General features: G+C 41.6%; 1 protein-coding gene across 2 annotated transcripts in view; it reads left to right on the top strand.

Moving 5' to 3' along the window:
- galnt7 (UDP-N-acetyl-alpha-D-galactosamine: polypeptide N-acetylgalactosaminyltransferase 7) overlaps positions 1–14,373 on the top strand; it is a 99,345-nt gene that overhangs the window by 36,723 nt on the left and 48,249 nt on the right. The window lies entirely within an intron of this gene.

The raw sequence follows: 14,373 nt of genomic DNA, 5'->3' as shown, positions 1-14,373 counted from the left end.
ACTCAATATAATTAAAATTATTATTTTTTTGCACAATACTTGGGACTAAAACTGATATTTAGTATAAAAGTATTGACTATGGATGGACGATAAAATAAAATATAGATGATTTAGATGCTCTTATGACATGATTGTCCAAAAAAAGAGCATTTAAATCAACTTGCGAGTGGGTTTTTCTGGAACACGATCAATTGGAACGTTGCATTTGCGGTGAATTTGAACCCCATATCAGCAGGAAAAACACTGCCGGTTCGTATGGGGCCCAAATCACATTTTCGCATCGTAAGATTTAATTAAAGCCATCCCAAGAAACAAGTTTATATGTAAACTAAACGACTTACATTTTGTTTTGTCCCATTCATGCGATCGTCACGTTAGAAGTCGCTTTTAATTTTAATGTAATTTTTAAAAAATCGGGAATGGAAGTCGGATTGATTATTGTTCAGCAGCTAGCAGCCCGAGGAAGTCCGCCTCCAACAGACTGTAGAAAACAACATTTTAATCCCCCCCCCCCCCCCCCCCTCAAAGGCTCCAAAGTCGCGCACACGGACAATGGCAGAACTGCAGCGCCGTTGAGGGTAAGTTTTGTAAAATCGCTAGTGTTTGTTAGATTATGATCAGGGATAGGGACGTTCTTTGTCCTTCTACCTTACTTAACAAACTATGCTTAGCTCAGGATGCATTAAATATTGGATCTGTGCAGCTGTCTTTTTTTTTTGTGCTCTTATCAAGTCAGTCTTGTGTGTCACAAGATGCCCTTAGTTGTTGCTTGTTACTGAATGGGCAAGAAGAGTACCGTTTATAGTTGGATTGTTAGAATTCAAGTGCAGACGTATTTTGTTGTACGCTGCTTTTGTTTACAAAAAGAGTTCAGCAATTCACAGCCTTTAGTTTTAAACTTAATATTTCTATTCTAGGTTTGAATCATATAATTTCTTGGCCTTGCGGTGATAGAGAATGACCCAGAAAAGTACTGCTTCACTTCAGTTTTAGAAGTAGTAGAAGCAGGTACAATTAACATGATTAAAATACTTTTGGACAGGATGGTTTCGAGGGATATGGGCCAAGTACAGGCAAATGGGACTAGTCCACTGTGATACCTTGGTTGGCATGAACAAGTTGGGCTGACAGGCCTGTTTCTGTGCTGTATGATTTTGTGGCATTAAGTATGAAGCACAATGAGATGAGAGCAATGATTAGAGAAATGAAAAAATTGTTGAAACAAGCTTTGACCAAGGTGGATCCGAAATGTGAGGATCTGAATCTCTGTTGATATCCACGTGAAACTGGACAAAACAACTATAGCACATTTCACAGATACTGTCTGTCTTGCCAAGTATTTCCCTCTTCCAACATTTACTGTTTTATTTGAAATGTTCAACATCAGTGGTGTTTTGTGAATAAATCTGAAGTGTATTTACTTAAAAGCTAACCTATATCTCAGGAATTATCCTGTGGGTGGATTGCGAAAGAATACAATAGTAAGTGATTCTTGCTACAACTGTGTGCACAGTTTTGATGTCCTTATTTAACCAAGTATGTTCTTCATTGGAGAATATGACGATTCACAGACTGAGAATTATCAAATGAGGAAAGATTGAGCAGTTTTGGTCTGAATTCATGTGTAAAAAGGAGCTGCAGATGTTGGTATATACTGAAGATAGACGCAAAGTGCTGGAATGACTCAGCGCGTCAGGCAGCATCTCTGGAGAAAAAGGATGGGTGACGTTTTGGGTCGGAACCCCATCTGAAGAAAGGTCCCGGCCCGAAACGTCACCCATCCTTTTTGTCCAGAGATTCACCAGCACTTTGTGCCCATCATTGGTCTGGATTCATTTGAATTTTGAAGAATGAGAGGAGAAGGATGAAGCCTATAATGAATTCTGAGGAGGTTTGAAACAATATTTACATTCCTTGTTGGGGAATCTAGAACGAGAGGCATGGTTTCAGAATAACGGATTGCCTTTTTAAGATTGCGATGTGATTGGATTTATTTCTGACAGGGTCATTGCACCCGGAGGTATTCTGTACCATGGTAATATGTGAAGGCCGAGACATTGATTTTTGTTTTACGCTGTCGTTTATCCTGGTCCTATTTCTTTGTATTAGCCACCTGTTGTTATAGAATACCCACAAATGATAAAAGAAGCAATTAAACCATAATTTTATTTTCCTCAACGTATGTCGAAATCTATTCTGGTAGCAAAAAGGGCAAAGTGCAGGTAACATATGCAAACAGGGAATATATAATGTGTTTCTTTATCGAAGCTTGTGCCACGAATAAAGCAAACACATCCTGCTCAAAAGGGAGTGGTGGCATGGTGAGTATATTATTGGATGAAAAAGTAATGTATCAACTGATGATTTAGACACGTATTCAAATATCACCACAGTAGCTGGGAAATGTAAGTTCATTTTTTAGTTATGTATGTAAAGAACTGGTACCATTCACAGTAACCATTAAACAACCTGTTTGACATTTCTAAAACATCCATCTTTCTAAAATCTATTTAAGGAATGAACTCTGTTGTTCTTGCCTAGGTGGGAGAAGGTATGATGTAACACTGGCAGGCAAGATTCACAGCAATCAAAAGCATTCTATAAGTATATTAAGTACAAAAGGGTAACCAGGGCACTTTAGGAACCAGGGGCAGGCTGTATGTAGAGAAAGAAATGGTGGGTGAGATATTAAATTAGTACTTTTCCACTATATTAACTCTGGATAAAGAAATTATAGTTGAAAGCAGTGGTAGCAATAGATAATGGCCTGGTGCTTATCTGTGGAGTCATGGTTCGGGGATGGGTAGGAGGAGGTGTCCGAGAGCTAGCGCCTAGCCTCGGCCCAGTAGAGATCAGCCCGTCAGTCTACCAGGGCACCTCCCTTATCGGCGGGTTTGATGTTAATGTCAGGATTGTGGCAAAGTGAGCTAAGGGCTGTACATTTGGGGGGGGGGGGGGGGGGGGGGGGGGGGGGGGGGGTATGGTCTAGTTGATGGATTCAGTGAGGGAGAGTTGTAGAACAAATTATCATTGAAAAGGAGGAGGTTTGAGATGTTTTAGCAGGCTTAAAAATTGGTTACTTCCTAGGGCCCATTGTAATGGATTTAACTCATGGAAGATGGTGCGTATGGTTTTCAGTGATGACCCCATTTGACTAATTGGATTTAACTTTTCAAATAGGTAACTAGTATGCAGATATGGGTAATAATGTTGATGTAGTCTACAGCAACTCTAAGGCCTTTGACAAGTTTCCATATGGGTGAATTGGCCCAAAGGGCAAGAGTCCATTGGAAAGAGGATCATTTGACAAATTGCATTCAAAATTGGTTTGGTGATAGAAAGCAAAAGGTGGTGCTTTTGGAGTGGTGTACTGAAAGCCTTAGATTAATGGTCTGGAAGTGAATGCAGGAGGAATAATTAACAGGTTTATATATAACATGCAATTTGGTGCTGTTATTGATAACAATGAAGATGGTCTTTGGCTGCAAAATGATGTAGAGGAGTTGGTAAGATAGAAATGTTGTAGAGTCATTGAAATGTGCCGCACAAAAACAGAACACGGCCGACAGACCATCCCGTCTGTACTGATCGCATTAGCCTGCATTAGACCCAAATCCCCATCTGTTTTTCTGACCACTGTCCACTTGCCTTTAAATGTTGTCATTGTATTGGCCTTGCCATATAAGAAATGTAGGAGTATACTTAAGAAGGCAAATGGGGGGTGGGGGGGGGGGGGGGGGGGGGGGGGGGGGGGGGGGGGGGGGGGTGTATAAAATGGACCAGGCAGCCAAGGTAAAGGAAAATAGGTTCTACAGGTAATATTGAAGAGGCTCAAGACTCAATAGTGTTTTATTGTCAGTTGTCCCTAAACGGAACAATTAAATTCTTATTTGCAGCAGCACAGCAGATATGTAACTGTTGTACTCTTGTATATTAAGAGTAAAAGGATGACTCGTGATGAGAATAGATCCCCTTAAAGATCAGTATGGCAGTATTGTATAAGAAATATATTAATATATTAAATTAATATTTCTCATCCTTTTTTACTGAGAAGAAGAATGTGGAAGCTAAGGAGTTAAGACACGAGTTTAGAGATACAGAATGGAAACAGGCCCTTTGGCCCACTGAGTCCATGAGGATCATTGATTCCCCCGTTCGCACTAGTTCCGTGTTACCTCACTTTTGCATCCACTCCCTACACACTAGGGACAATTTAGAGAGCCAGATAACCTACAAACCTGCACGTCTTTGGGATGTGGGAGGAAACCGGAGCACTCATAGGAAGCCCATGTGGGTCACAGGAAAAAAATGCAAACTCCACATAGACAGCAGCCGAGATCAAGTTTGAACCCGGGTCTGGCGCTATAAGGCAGGAGCTCTACCACTGTGCCATCCTAATGTTGACCTTGAGCAGCTCTGCAGCAGTTTATTTTTTTTTCTCAATTTAATATCTGCAGTCTTCTGTTGAAGAATGGCTGGTCATTTATTTTTCTTCACTAACCTCATCTCACTTAATTTCCTTAATATCTAAAAATGCATCAACTTATGTCTTGAATATATCCATTGACTGAGCCTCTGCAGCCCTCCTGGGTAAAGAATTTCAAAGATTCGCTGTCCTCTGAATGGGGACATTTTGATTCATTTAAGCTTTAAATGGCTGTTCTTTATTTTTGAAATGATGGACCCCGATTCCAAGCATCTTCTGTGTCTTATCATGCCGTATGAATCTTGGCAGTTTCAATGGAAAAAGTGTAGGCCAGTCTGCTTAAACTCTCCATTGGGAGAATTGCCACATCCTTGGAATCAGTCCTGTGTTCCTTCAATCACAAATATCTGGCCTAGGCAGAGAGACCAGATCCATGTAGTGAGTATTCCCGTTGTAGTCTCACTAGGTGTTTTACTAGAATGTTGCCTGGGTTTCAACAACTAAGTTACAGAGATAGGTTGAATAAGTTAGGTCTTTATTCTCTGGAGCACAGAAGGTTAAGGGGGGACTTGATAGAGGTCTTTAAAATGATGAGAGGGATAGACAGAGTTGATGTGGACAAGCTTTTCCCTTTGAGAATAGGGAAGATTCAAACAAGAGAACATGACTTCAGAATTAAGGGACAGAAGTTTAGGGGTAATATGAGGGGGAACTTCTTTACTCAGAGAGTGGTAGCGGTGTGGAATGAGCTTCCAGTGGAAGTGGTGGAGGCAGGTTCATTGGCATCATTTAAAAATAAATTGGATAGGCATATGGATGAGAAGGGAATGGAGGGTTATGGTATGAGTGCAGGCAGGTGGGACTAAGGGGGAAAAAAGTTGTTCGGCACGGACTTGTAGGGCCGAGATGGCCTGTTTCCGTGCTGTAATTGTTATATGGTTATAGGTGTTGGAAAGAACTGCAGATGCTGGTTTAAATCGAAGATTGACACAAAAAGCTGGAGTAACTCAGCGGGACAGGCAGCATCTCCGGAGAGAAGGAATGGGTGATGTTTTGGGTTTTTGACCCGTCTTCAGGCTGATGCTGCTTGTCCCGTTGAGTTACTCCAGCTTGTAGTCTCTCCAGGGTTCGATGTGATTGCAGAAAGGACAAATTGGTATGAGTAAAGTACAATTTCAGGAAACGGCAGAGGGGATTTGTTGCATGGTGGTTTGTGGAATTTGAGGAAGTTATGCATTGAAATCTTCATATGACGTGCCCTTGTGGGTGGTTAATGGTGCATTCATCCATCATTATGAATCTAACTATTTGCACAGGAGCGTCTAGATCAGTGTCTCCGCCCCAGGCAGCAGCCGTGATGTGTTTATTTTAATCCATTTATTCTGTCCCCATTATTTGATCAGGTAAATGATGTTCAGTACTTTTATTTTTCCTGGCAGTCATATGCTATCCACCACTGGTGATTGCTCAGTGGCAGCTGAACACAGTATAATGAAGTGTATTCACACACTCCCATGTACTTTGAACGTGTTGACAGGAAGATTCCAAAGCCCTGACTGACAATGTTCTACATTACAGTCCAGCCAAAGCTATGCACAACGTTATTTTTTTTTAACCTCTTTTGATAACAGTACAACCATTCAATGTAGATGACCAGAAGCGTGTGTATTAGACGTGAATTGTGAGATCATTGCAAGGGGCTTAGTCGTGATTTCCTTTGCAAAAGCTATTGGAGTGGTGCCATTATTACCATTTCCTGTTTATTCCATCCACCATTTGGCTGAATGTTAGACCTCAAAATAGTGTGCTGTTTTGACCAAGTGCTGCAAAATTGTCATCATAGCATTTCTCTTGCCAGTTAAATCTGTAATTAATCCCACACTGGAAATCAAGTTACAGTAAGTCAGTAATTTCCATTAATATGGCACCTTTAACATGGAAAAATAATCTTCAGAGATTTCAGAGTGCAGTTAAATAAAGTTATTAAGAGATTGACCAAAACACTAATGCGAACGATTTTCAAGAGGTGCACAAAGTCTTTTACCCAGAGTTGGGGAATCAAGAACCAGAGGGCATAGGTTTAAGGCGAGAGGGGAAAGATTTAATAGGAACCCGAGGGGCAACTTTTCCACAGGAGAGTATATGGATGGTGAGTATATGGAACGAGCTGCCATTGGAGGTAGTTGGAGCAGAAGCTATAACAACATGTATAAGACTTTGGGACAGGTACATGGGTCGGAATTGGAGGGATATAGGCCAAACATGCTTTATGACTTAAGGTGGAGGAGTTTACTGCAGTAATTCCAAATCAAATGACCAGTTTACCTGATGGTATTTCAATTAATGGTGGAATGAAGCTAGGACTGTGGAAGGACAGAGTTAAGGAACAATTTGGGCAAGGTGTATAAAGTTACAGAAATAGTGAGGGGGGGAAAGCTTTAAGTGTAAATGCTGTCCGTTGGAACCCTAACCTCATAACAGTGAAGCTTGTGAGCAGAAGTGATGGTGGCCTTAACAATCATGAATAGTATAGACAATAGATGGTGATAAACTTGCCAATACAGCTGCTAGTGTCATTCTACCGTTGCTCCATGGAAAGTGTCCTGACACATGGCATCCTGGTGTGGTATGGCAACAGTTCTGCGGCTAACAAGAAGGCTCTGCAGAGAGTCATCAACACAGCCTGAAAAAAACCCAACACACATCCGCCTGCCCTGGAAGAGATCTATTTGCTCTCGTTGCCTGCGAAAGGCATCACTAAGGCTCACCTCATCCCGCACATCACTTGTTTGCCCTTCTGCCCTCAGGAAAGTGTTACAGGTCCATCAAATCACACGCCACAAGATTATCGAACAGTTTCTACCCCAAGGCCATCACCATTCTGAACTCTGCACTTAATACACACCCCCACCATAGCCAATATTTTGTACTGCTATAACACTGTACTGTGGAATATTGCACCTCCTCACTTGACGACTTTTTTCTTGACGTTTTTGCTGTTTTCATTGTCGTTATTTATTTATCTGATACGTTGGAGCTCCGCTCGGGCAGTGCGCCTGAAATTTTGTTGTATGTATTTACAATGACAATAAAGTTTATTATTATTAGTACTATTCCCACTGGCTGATGGTCAAAAACCAAGTTATGATCCTTAATATAACTCCACCGGAAGTGATGCTTTTACACACAGCCTGGTTAAAGTTTGAATGGAAATGTGGTGCTTTTCATAATAGTGTAAGCAAATTCAGATATGGTATTCTAAAGGGAGCTGAATTAATATCTGAAAAGGAAGAATTTGCACAATTATCAGGAAAGATCTGGAGAGCGGGATGAATTGGATTGCTATAACATGGGTGAAATGGCCCCTTCCCTGCAAATGATTCAATGATCTAATTATACTCTATTGTCATGTACCTAGGTACAGTGAAATTCCCTGTTTTGCTTACACAATCTTGTAAAATGATTCTGGGATTGAAACAGATTGGTAAGAATTTTAATCTTGCCCCATTCCCTGCCCTTCGAAAGTCTCTGGGGTGGCACAGTGGTGCCGCAGTAGATTTGCTGCCTTTCAACACCAGAGACCCGGTTCAATCCTGACCTCGGATGCTGTCTGTACGTTTGTACGTTTTCCCTGTGACCACGTGGGTTTTCTCCAGGTCCCCTGGCATCTTCCCACATTCCAAAGATGTACAGGTTTGTAGGTTAATTTGCTTTGGTGAAATTTGTAAATTGTCCCTCATGTGGAGGAAAGTGCTAGTGTATGAGGTGATCACTGGTCGGCGCAGACTCGGTGGGCCGAATGGCCTGTTTCTGTGCTGTATCTCTAAATTCTAAAGTCTAAAGAAGAGTTAGATGAATCCACCTGTGGAACTCGTTCCTTATCTATGAACAGTTTTCTTCTTAAAAAAAAAAAGGGGGGCTTGAACCAAAGGCCATACAGATATACATATCAGTATATTTAAAAAAATAATCAGAGGGCAGCTTTTCCCCCTGTGGAACAGCAGTTGAGGATGTGAGCTGAAGAACCACAAATGTTAGGTTAGTAAATGTTGCTGAGGACATTAACGCCAGTGAAGACATTGAGCCTTTATGCCCCTGTCCCACCTAGGAAACCTGAACAGAAACCTCTGGAGACTTTGCGCCCCACTCAAGGTTTCCGTGCGGTTTCCAGAGGTTTTTGTCAGTCTCCCCATCTGCTTCCACTACCTGCAACCTCCGACAACCACCTGCAACCCCCATTCTGTTGCTTTTAGAGCCATTATTTAAAATTCTAGAAAGTCTGTCAAAAAGACCTTGTACGTCCCCATGTTGACAAAAGTGCCAACAAGCGTTTCACCTGTAAGAGGTCATAAAGTCATGCAGCACATGATGACATGAACTCTCCCATGATTCAGTCAGAAGAGGCAAATTACAAAAGCCAACTAACGTGCTGACCTGCACGCCTTTGGGCTGTGGGAGGAAACCAGAGCATCTGGGGAAGTGCTCATACTGTCAGGTAGAACATCCAAACTTCTCATTGGCAGCACCAGAGGTTAAGTTTGTTCCCGGTAGCTGGACCTGTGAGGCAGAAATTCTATTAGCTGTGCCACGGTGCCAATCCAAACAAAAGAAAATGCTGCAAGATCTAAAATGTAAAATAAAATGCTGCACAGCCAAGATTTAATTTATCCCAAATTGCCCCTTGAAGGTATGGCTATCTTCTTCAACCACAGTAGCGTCTATGATAAAAAGCACAGAGAATATGAACAGTGATATATAAAGACATGGAATAAGTATAGGGGTCTGTAGTAATCAGGACAGAGTTTGACGTATCTCAATTTGTTTTGAAATCTGCACTTATAAACAATCACAGCTTCCAGTAATCTACTTTTATCCTTTAATATTGCAACCTGGAGCTTGTATATAACTGCAAATTGTACTGAACATGGAAACATAATGGCTTCAGCGTATGTTTAATTCTAAACATTAAGGCAACAGAAAAATTTGAAAATTGCATTGGAAATACAGATCGTGTCTCCTGCGATTTGATAGACACAATTTTTTTTTCAGAGGCTGCACTGTGTTGCAAGGCCGTTGTTCATGTGTGCGAAATCAGTCATGGTGACAAAAAAACTTGGATATATTTCCAAGGTTTTTCTTCCTGTTCTATAAAATAACTGTCAAAAAGAATGAGAAGCCTTTTAGATATGATCAAGTGGTGAAATGTGAAACCATATCAACAAGCAGAGGTTTGTCGTGTGATTTAGTTTTGTCTGCCATCAAGAAAGTGTGGCAGCTGGCAAAAGCTATAGCTCTCTAGCTCTCTCTCCATCCCCCAGAGTTAGAGACTGCAAATGAAATATCTGGATTTTCTGTTCTTAAAATAGACACATCGATTTTTCCTTGGCTTGTTGCATCTTTCTCTCTACTCACTAAACAATGGATCCTGCTATCGTTACCCACCTCCTCCACCTCCATTCCCTTTGCTCCTCTGAACAAGATGACCTTCCAAAATTCTTCACTGTCTTTGAATTAGTTCCTTGGTTGAATCTCTGCAGTGTTTCCTACAATACCAAAATAATTCTGTAGAGGTGAGTGACCACAATATGGTTTCCACAGCTCTCTCAATTCTCTTTTAAGATAATTAAAGTACACCAATTACTTATTCAAAGCATCGTGTTCTGAGATTTACTTAATTTATTTTTCTTGATTCCCATCATAATCGTAGATTGGAATACGAGTAGAATTTATAGAATGCAGATTTACTCCTGTTTATGTGCCAGATGGGCATTTTTTAACCTATTTGATATTGCCTTAACCGAATATGTTGATAATATCTTCCCTTGTTTCCACCAAAAGGCAACTGTTTTAATCTTCTGGAATATCAACTAATTAAAGTCATGTCTAATTAATTTTCCCTGCAGCCCTTCTAGAATAGAGGCATAACATTTGCCTCCCTCCAATTTTCTCTCTAGCTTCCCACAGCGTCCTCGGTATTCTAGCTGTTAATCTCCGTAAAAGTACATCGGTGATTTTGCACACATTATGTTACTTTTATAAATGAACATTGACTTTGTCTAATGGAGGCACAAGGAATTGCAGATGCTGGAATTCTGACTCAGTGGGTCAGGCAGCATCTCTGGAGTACATGGGTTTTGTACATGGAGTTTGGGTCCCTTCCACAGACTCAACAAAAGGACAAAAAATATGTGGGTAAATTTTAAAGACAGTATAATAAAAGTGATAAATGGACATTTAGAAAATAATTAACAGGATTTGATATTGTCTAATCTCATTGATTACTTTCTATATGTCCAGTCAGAAGAAGGGTCTCAACACGAAACATCACCCATCTATGTTCTCCTGAAATGCTGCCTGACCAGTTGAGTTACTCCTGCGCTTTGTGGCCTTTTGTGCATTCTTCATAATCTAGCCTAGTAATTTTCATAGTTGCTGTGTAGCTCACTGCACAGTAATACCCTGTTTTCTCACACTTAAAGAGTTGGCTCTTTGTTGGGGTGGCAGGAAGTGACTAAAGGGATGATGCATGCATCAGTTCTTGAGCCCCAGCTATTCACAATATATATCGCTGATCTGGATGAGGGAATTAAATGCAACATCTCCAAGTGTGCATGTGAACAAAGCTATCAGAGAGTGTGAGCTATGAAGAGGATGCAGAGAGGTTCTTGTATGATTTAGACAAGTTTAGTTTATCGTCACGTGTACCGAGATATGGTGAAAAGTTTAGTATTGCGTGCTAATCAATCAGCGGAAAGACTTTACATGCTTACAATCGAGTCATCCACAGTGTACAGATACATGATAAACATAGAAACATAGAACATAGGTGCAGGAGTAGGCCATTCGGCCCTTCGAGCCTGCACCGCCATTCAATATGATCATGGCTGATCATCCAACTCAGTATCCGTATCTGCCTTCTCTCCATACCCCCTGAAAGGGAATAACGTTTAGTGCAAGATAAAGTCCAGGAAAGTCCAATTAAAGAAAGTTTGTGGGTCTTCAATGAGGTAGATTGTAGCTCAGGACCGCTCTCAAGTTGTTGATAAGACAGTTCAGTTGCCTGATAGCAGCTGGGAAGAGACTGACTGAACCTGGAGTTATGCTTTTTTGCACATCTGTACCTCTTGTCTGATGGGAGAGGGGAGAAGAGAGAGTGACCAAAGTGAGACGTCCTTGATTATGCTGGTCGCCTTGCCGAGGCAGCGTGAAGTGTAGATGCAGTCAATGGAAGGGAGGTTGGTTAGTGTGATGGTCTAGGCTGTGTCCATAGGGCCTTGACGAGGTGGGGCCGAGGGACCTGCAAGCACTAGTCACTATGTCAATACATGCTGCCATGCCCAATTCTGAAAAATGAATGGCAAAGGTAATTGTACAAGTCAGATAATGTTTTTATTCAAGCACATCTCTGAATATTGATTAGAGAATTGTTTGTTAGTGAGCTATGCAGACGTTCTTTCACCTTTAACGAATTTTGCAAATTCCCAAGTTTGAATCGAGAGCTCAAAACCTGGTCAGTATTTAATGTTTGAAATAGACTTTTGTGCTTGATTAGGGTTACATGTTTTGCAGTGAAATTCTTTCCATTCCCTTTTCACCATATAATGACATTGGGTGTGAAATTTCCGCTCTTCCAGTCTTGAATGGCCAACTGGTTATTTGAAGACTGACCTCTGACTCTTGACTATCACATCAGGGAAAATACGGTCCATGCATCTAACTTGCTAATCATTTTAAGAATTTTGTCCATTGCAACCAGGTCACCTCTTATTCATGCAACCTGTTGACTCTCCCTGCATAGAAGAATCCCCCATGCAACCCTCCTCTGCCCTCCCTACTGTCCGCGTCCCCCTCCCTCCCCTCAACAGAAACGAAGCTGGTGAACCTTTCATGCACTCCCTCTATCAAAAGTTATTTATTTTTGTCAGTAGGGTAACCAGTCCTGTGCATAATAATTCAGAATTCAATACAATTGAAGGAAAGCATTTTTACTTTCACTCATCCTCTTGCAATAAAGGACAACATACTATTTACTTTCCTAAAGTTTAGAAAAACTATGTGGAAACAGGCCCTTTGGCCCACCGAGTCCACGCCAACCATCGATCACCCGTACACTTGTTCTATTTTATCGCACTTTAGCAACCTACACATTAGGGGCAATTTACAGAAGCCAATTAACCTACAAACCTGCACATCCATGCAAAGTGGGAGGAAACCGGAGCACCCACGCGTTCACAGGGATAACATGGAAACTCCGCACAGACAGCAGCCTAACCTGCACTCTAATATCTTTTGGCTCATGGACAAGTACGCCCAGGTTCCTCTGAGATCCAGCCGCTTAGTTTCTCTCACCATTAAAAAAAAACACTTTTCCGTGTTTCCTACCAAAGTGGATGACCTCACAAATTTCACATATTTAGTTTGTCTGCCATGTTCTTGCCCATTTACTAAACCTGTTTATATCCTGCCTGACTTTGTCCTCTCAATCCAACTGGTTTCCAACTTTTTATTATCAGCAAAGAAAGCTGATATCTGTTACACTCCTCACCTAGTAAGCCTGTTAATCAAGAACCAGCTTGAGTGCTTCCTTGATCCTGTCTTGAAGATAGCCTGGCTACCCCCTCAGTGCTGCCCATCCAATCAGTCTATTTCCTCATTCGAGTGCAGATCAAATTGTAAGATGCGGGCCGGCACGGTGACGCAGCGGTATAGTTGCTGCCTTGCAGCGCCAGAGACCTGTGTTTGATCCTGACTACAGGTGCTGTTTGCACGGCGTTTGTACATTCTCTCCTTGACCGCATCGGTTTTCTTTGGGTGCTCCGGTTTCCTCCCACATTCCAAAGACATGCAGGTTTGTAGGTTCATAGGCATTGGTAAAATTCTAAAATTGTCCCTAGTTGTAGGATAGTACTAGTGTACTGAGTGGTCGCTGGTCGGCGTGTATTCAGTGGGCCGACTGGCCTGTTTTCACCCTATATCTCTAGAGTCTAAACGTTGATAAAACTTATACCAGTCAATGCTGCGTCCCAAACATTTACAATCTATCTTAATGATTTGGGTTAAGAGACAAACTATAATTCAGAAATAATGGGAGTTCGTAACCAATCCTAAATCCATGCCAGCATACCAATTTCCACTACCATTATTTCTGCATTGTACTTTGTCTACTCATCCAAATCGTTAATATAGATTATAAACAGTTGGGCCGCAGAATTAATTTCCCCATGCCATCCCACTGGTCATAACCTTCCAACCTGAAAATGACTGATTTAGTTTAGTTCAGTTTCAAGATACAGTGCGGAAACAGGCACTTCAGCCCACCGAGCATGCACCGACCAGAGATTTCCCCATACACTAGCCTTATCCTGCACACTAGGAGCAATTTAATATTTTTACTGGCCAGTGAACCTGAAAATGCATACGTCATTGTGTGGCAGGAAACTGGAGCACTCTGGGTAAAAGCCACGTGGTCACGGGGAGAACGTACAAACTCCGTACAGACAGCACCCGCAGTCAAGTTCAAACCCGGGTCTCTGGCACTGAAAGGCAGTAACTCTACCGCTGCGCCACTGTCACGCTCATTTCCTTCCCTCTGATTTGGTTTGTAACCATACCTTAATCCATGCCTGTATACCAATTTCCACCCCCATTATTCCTGTAAACCGCAAACAGACCTGGGGCTGCGTGTGCAGCTGTTGACTTGTTCACTGGTGCCCTCTTTTGGTACTTTCCAGCATGCCAGGCAGCCAGTTCAAATTGCATTCAGTATCAGCAAAGTTGATCCATTTGAACAAAGTAATAAATTCTGCCCTTGGCATAGGTTCAAGGAAAGTTGATAACTTTATTAGAAGTACAAAGGTTCAATAAATGATCTCCATTGCTGCACTGTGTATTTGTATGTATTGCTATAAAGTTAAATCCAAGCACAAGAAAGGCCAGATCAAATCCGA

This window comes from Leucoraja erinacea, chromosome 3 (genome assembly GCF_028641065.1).
Source record: "Leucoraja erinacea ecotype New England chromosome 3, Leri_hhj_1, whole genome shotgun sequence".
NCBI lineage: Eukaryota > Metazoa > Chordata > Chondrichthyes > Rajiformes > Rajidae > Leucoraja > Leucoraja erinaceus.
Note: the sequence above shows the minus strand (reverse complement) of the source record. Positions and strands in the feature narration are given on the sequence as shown.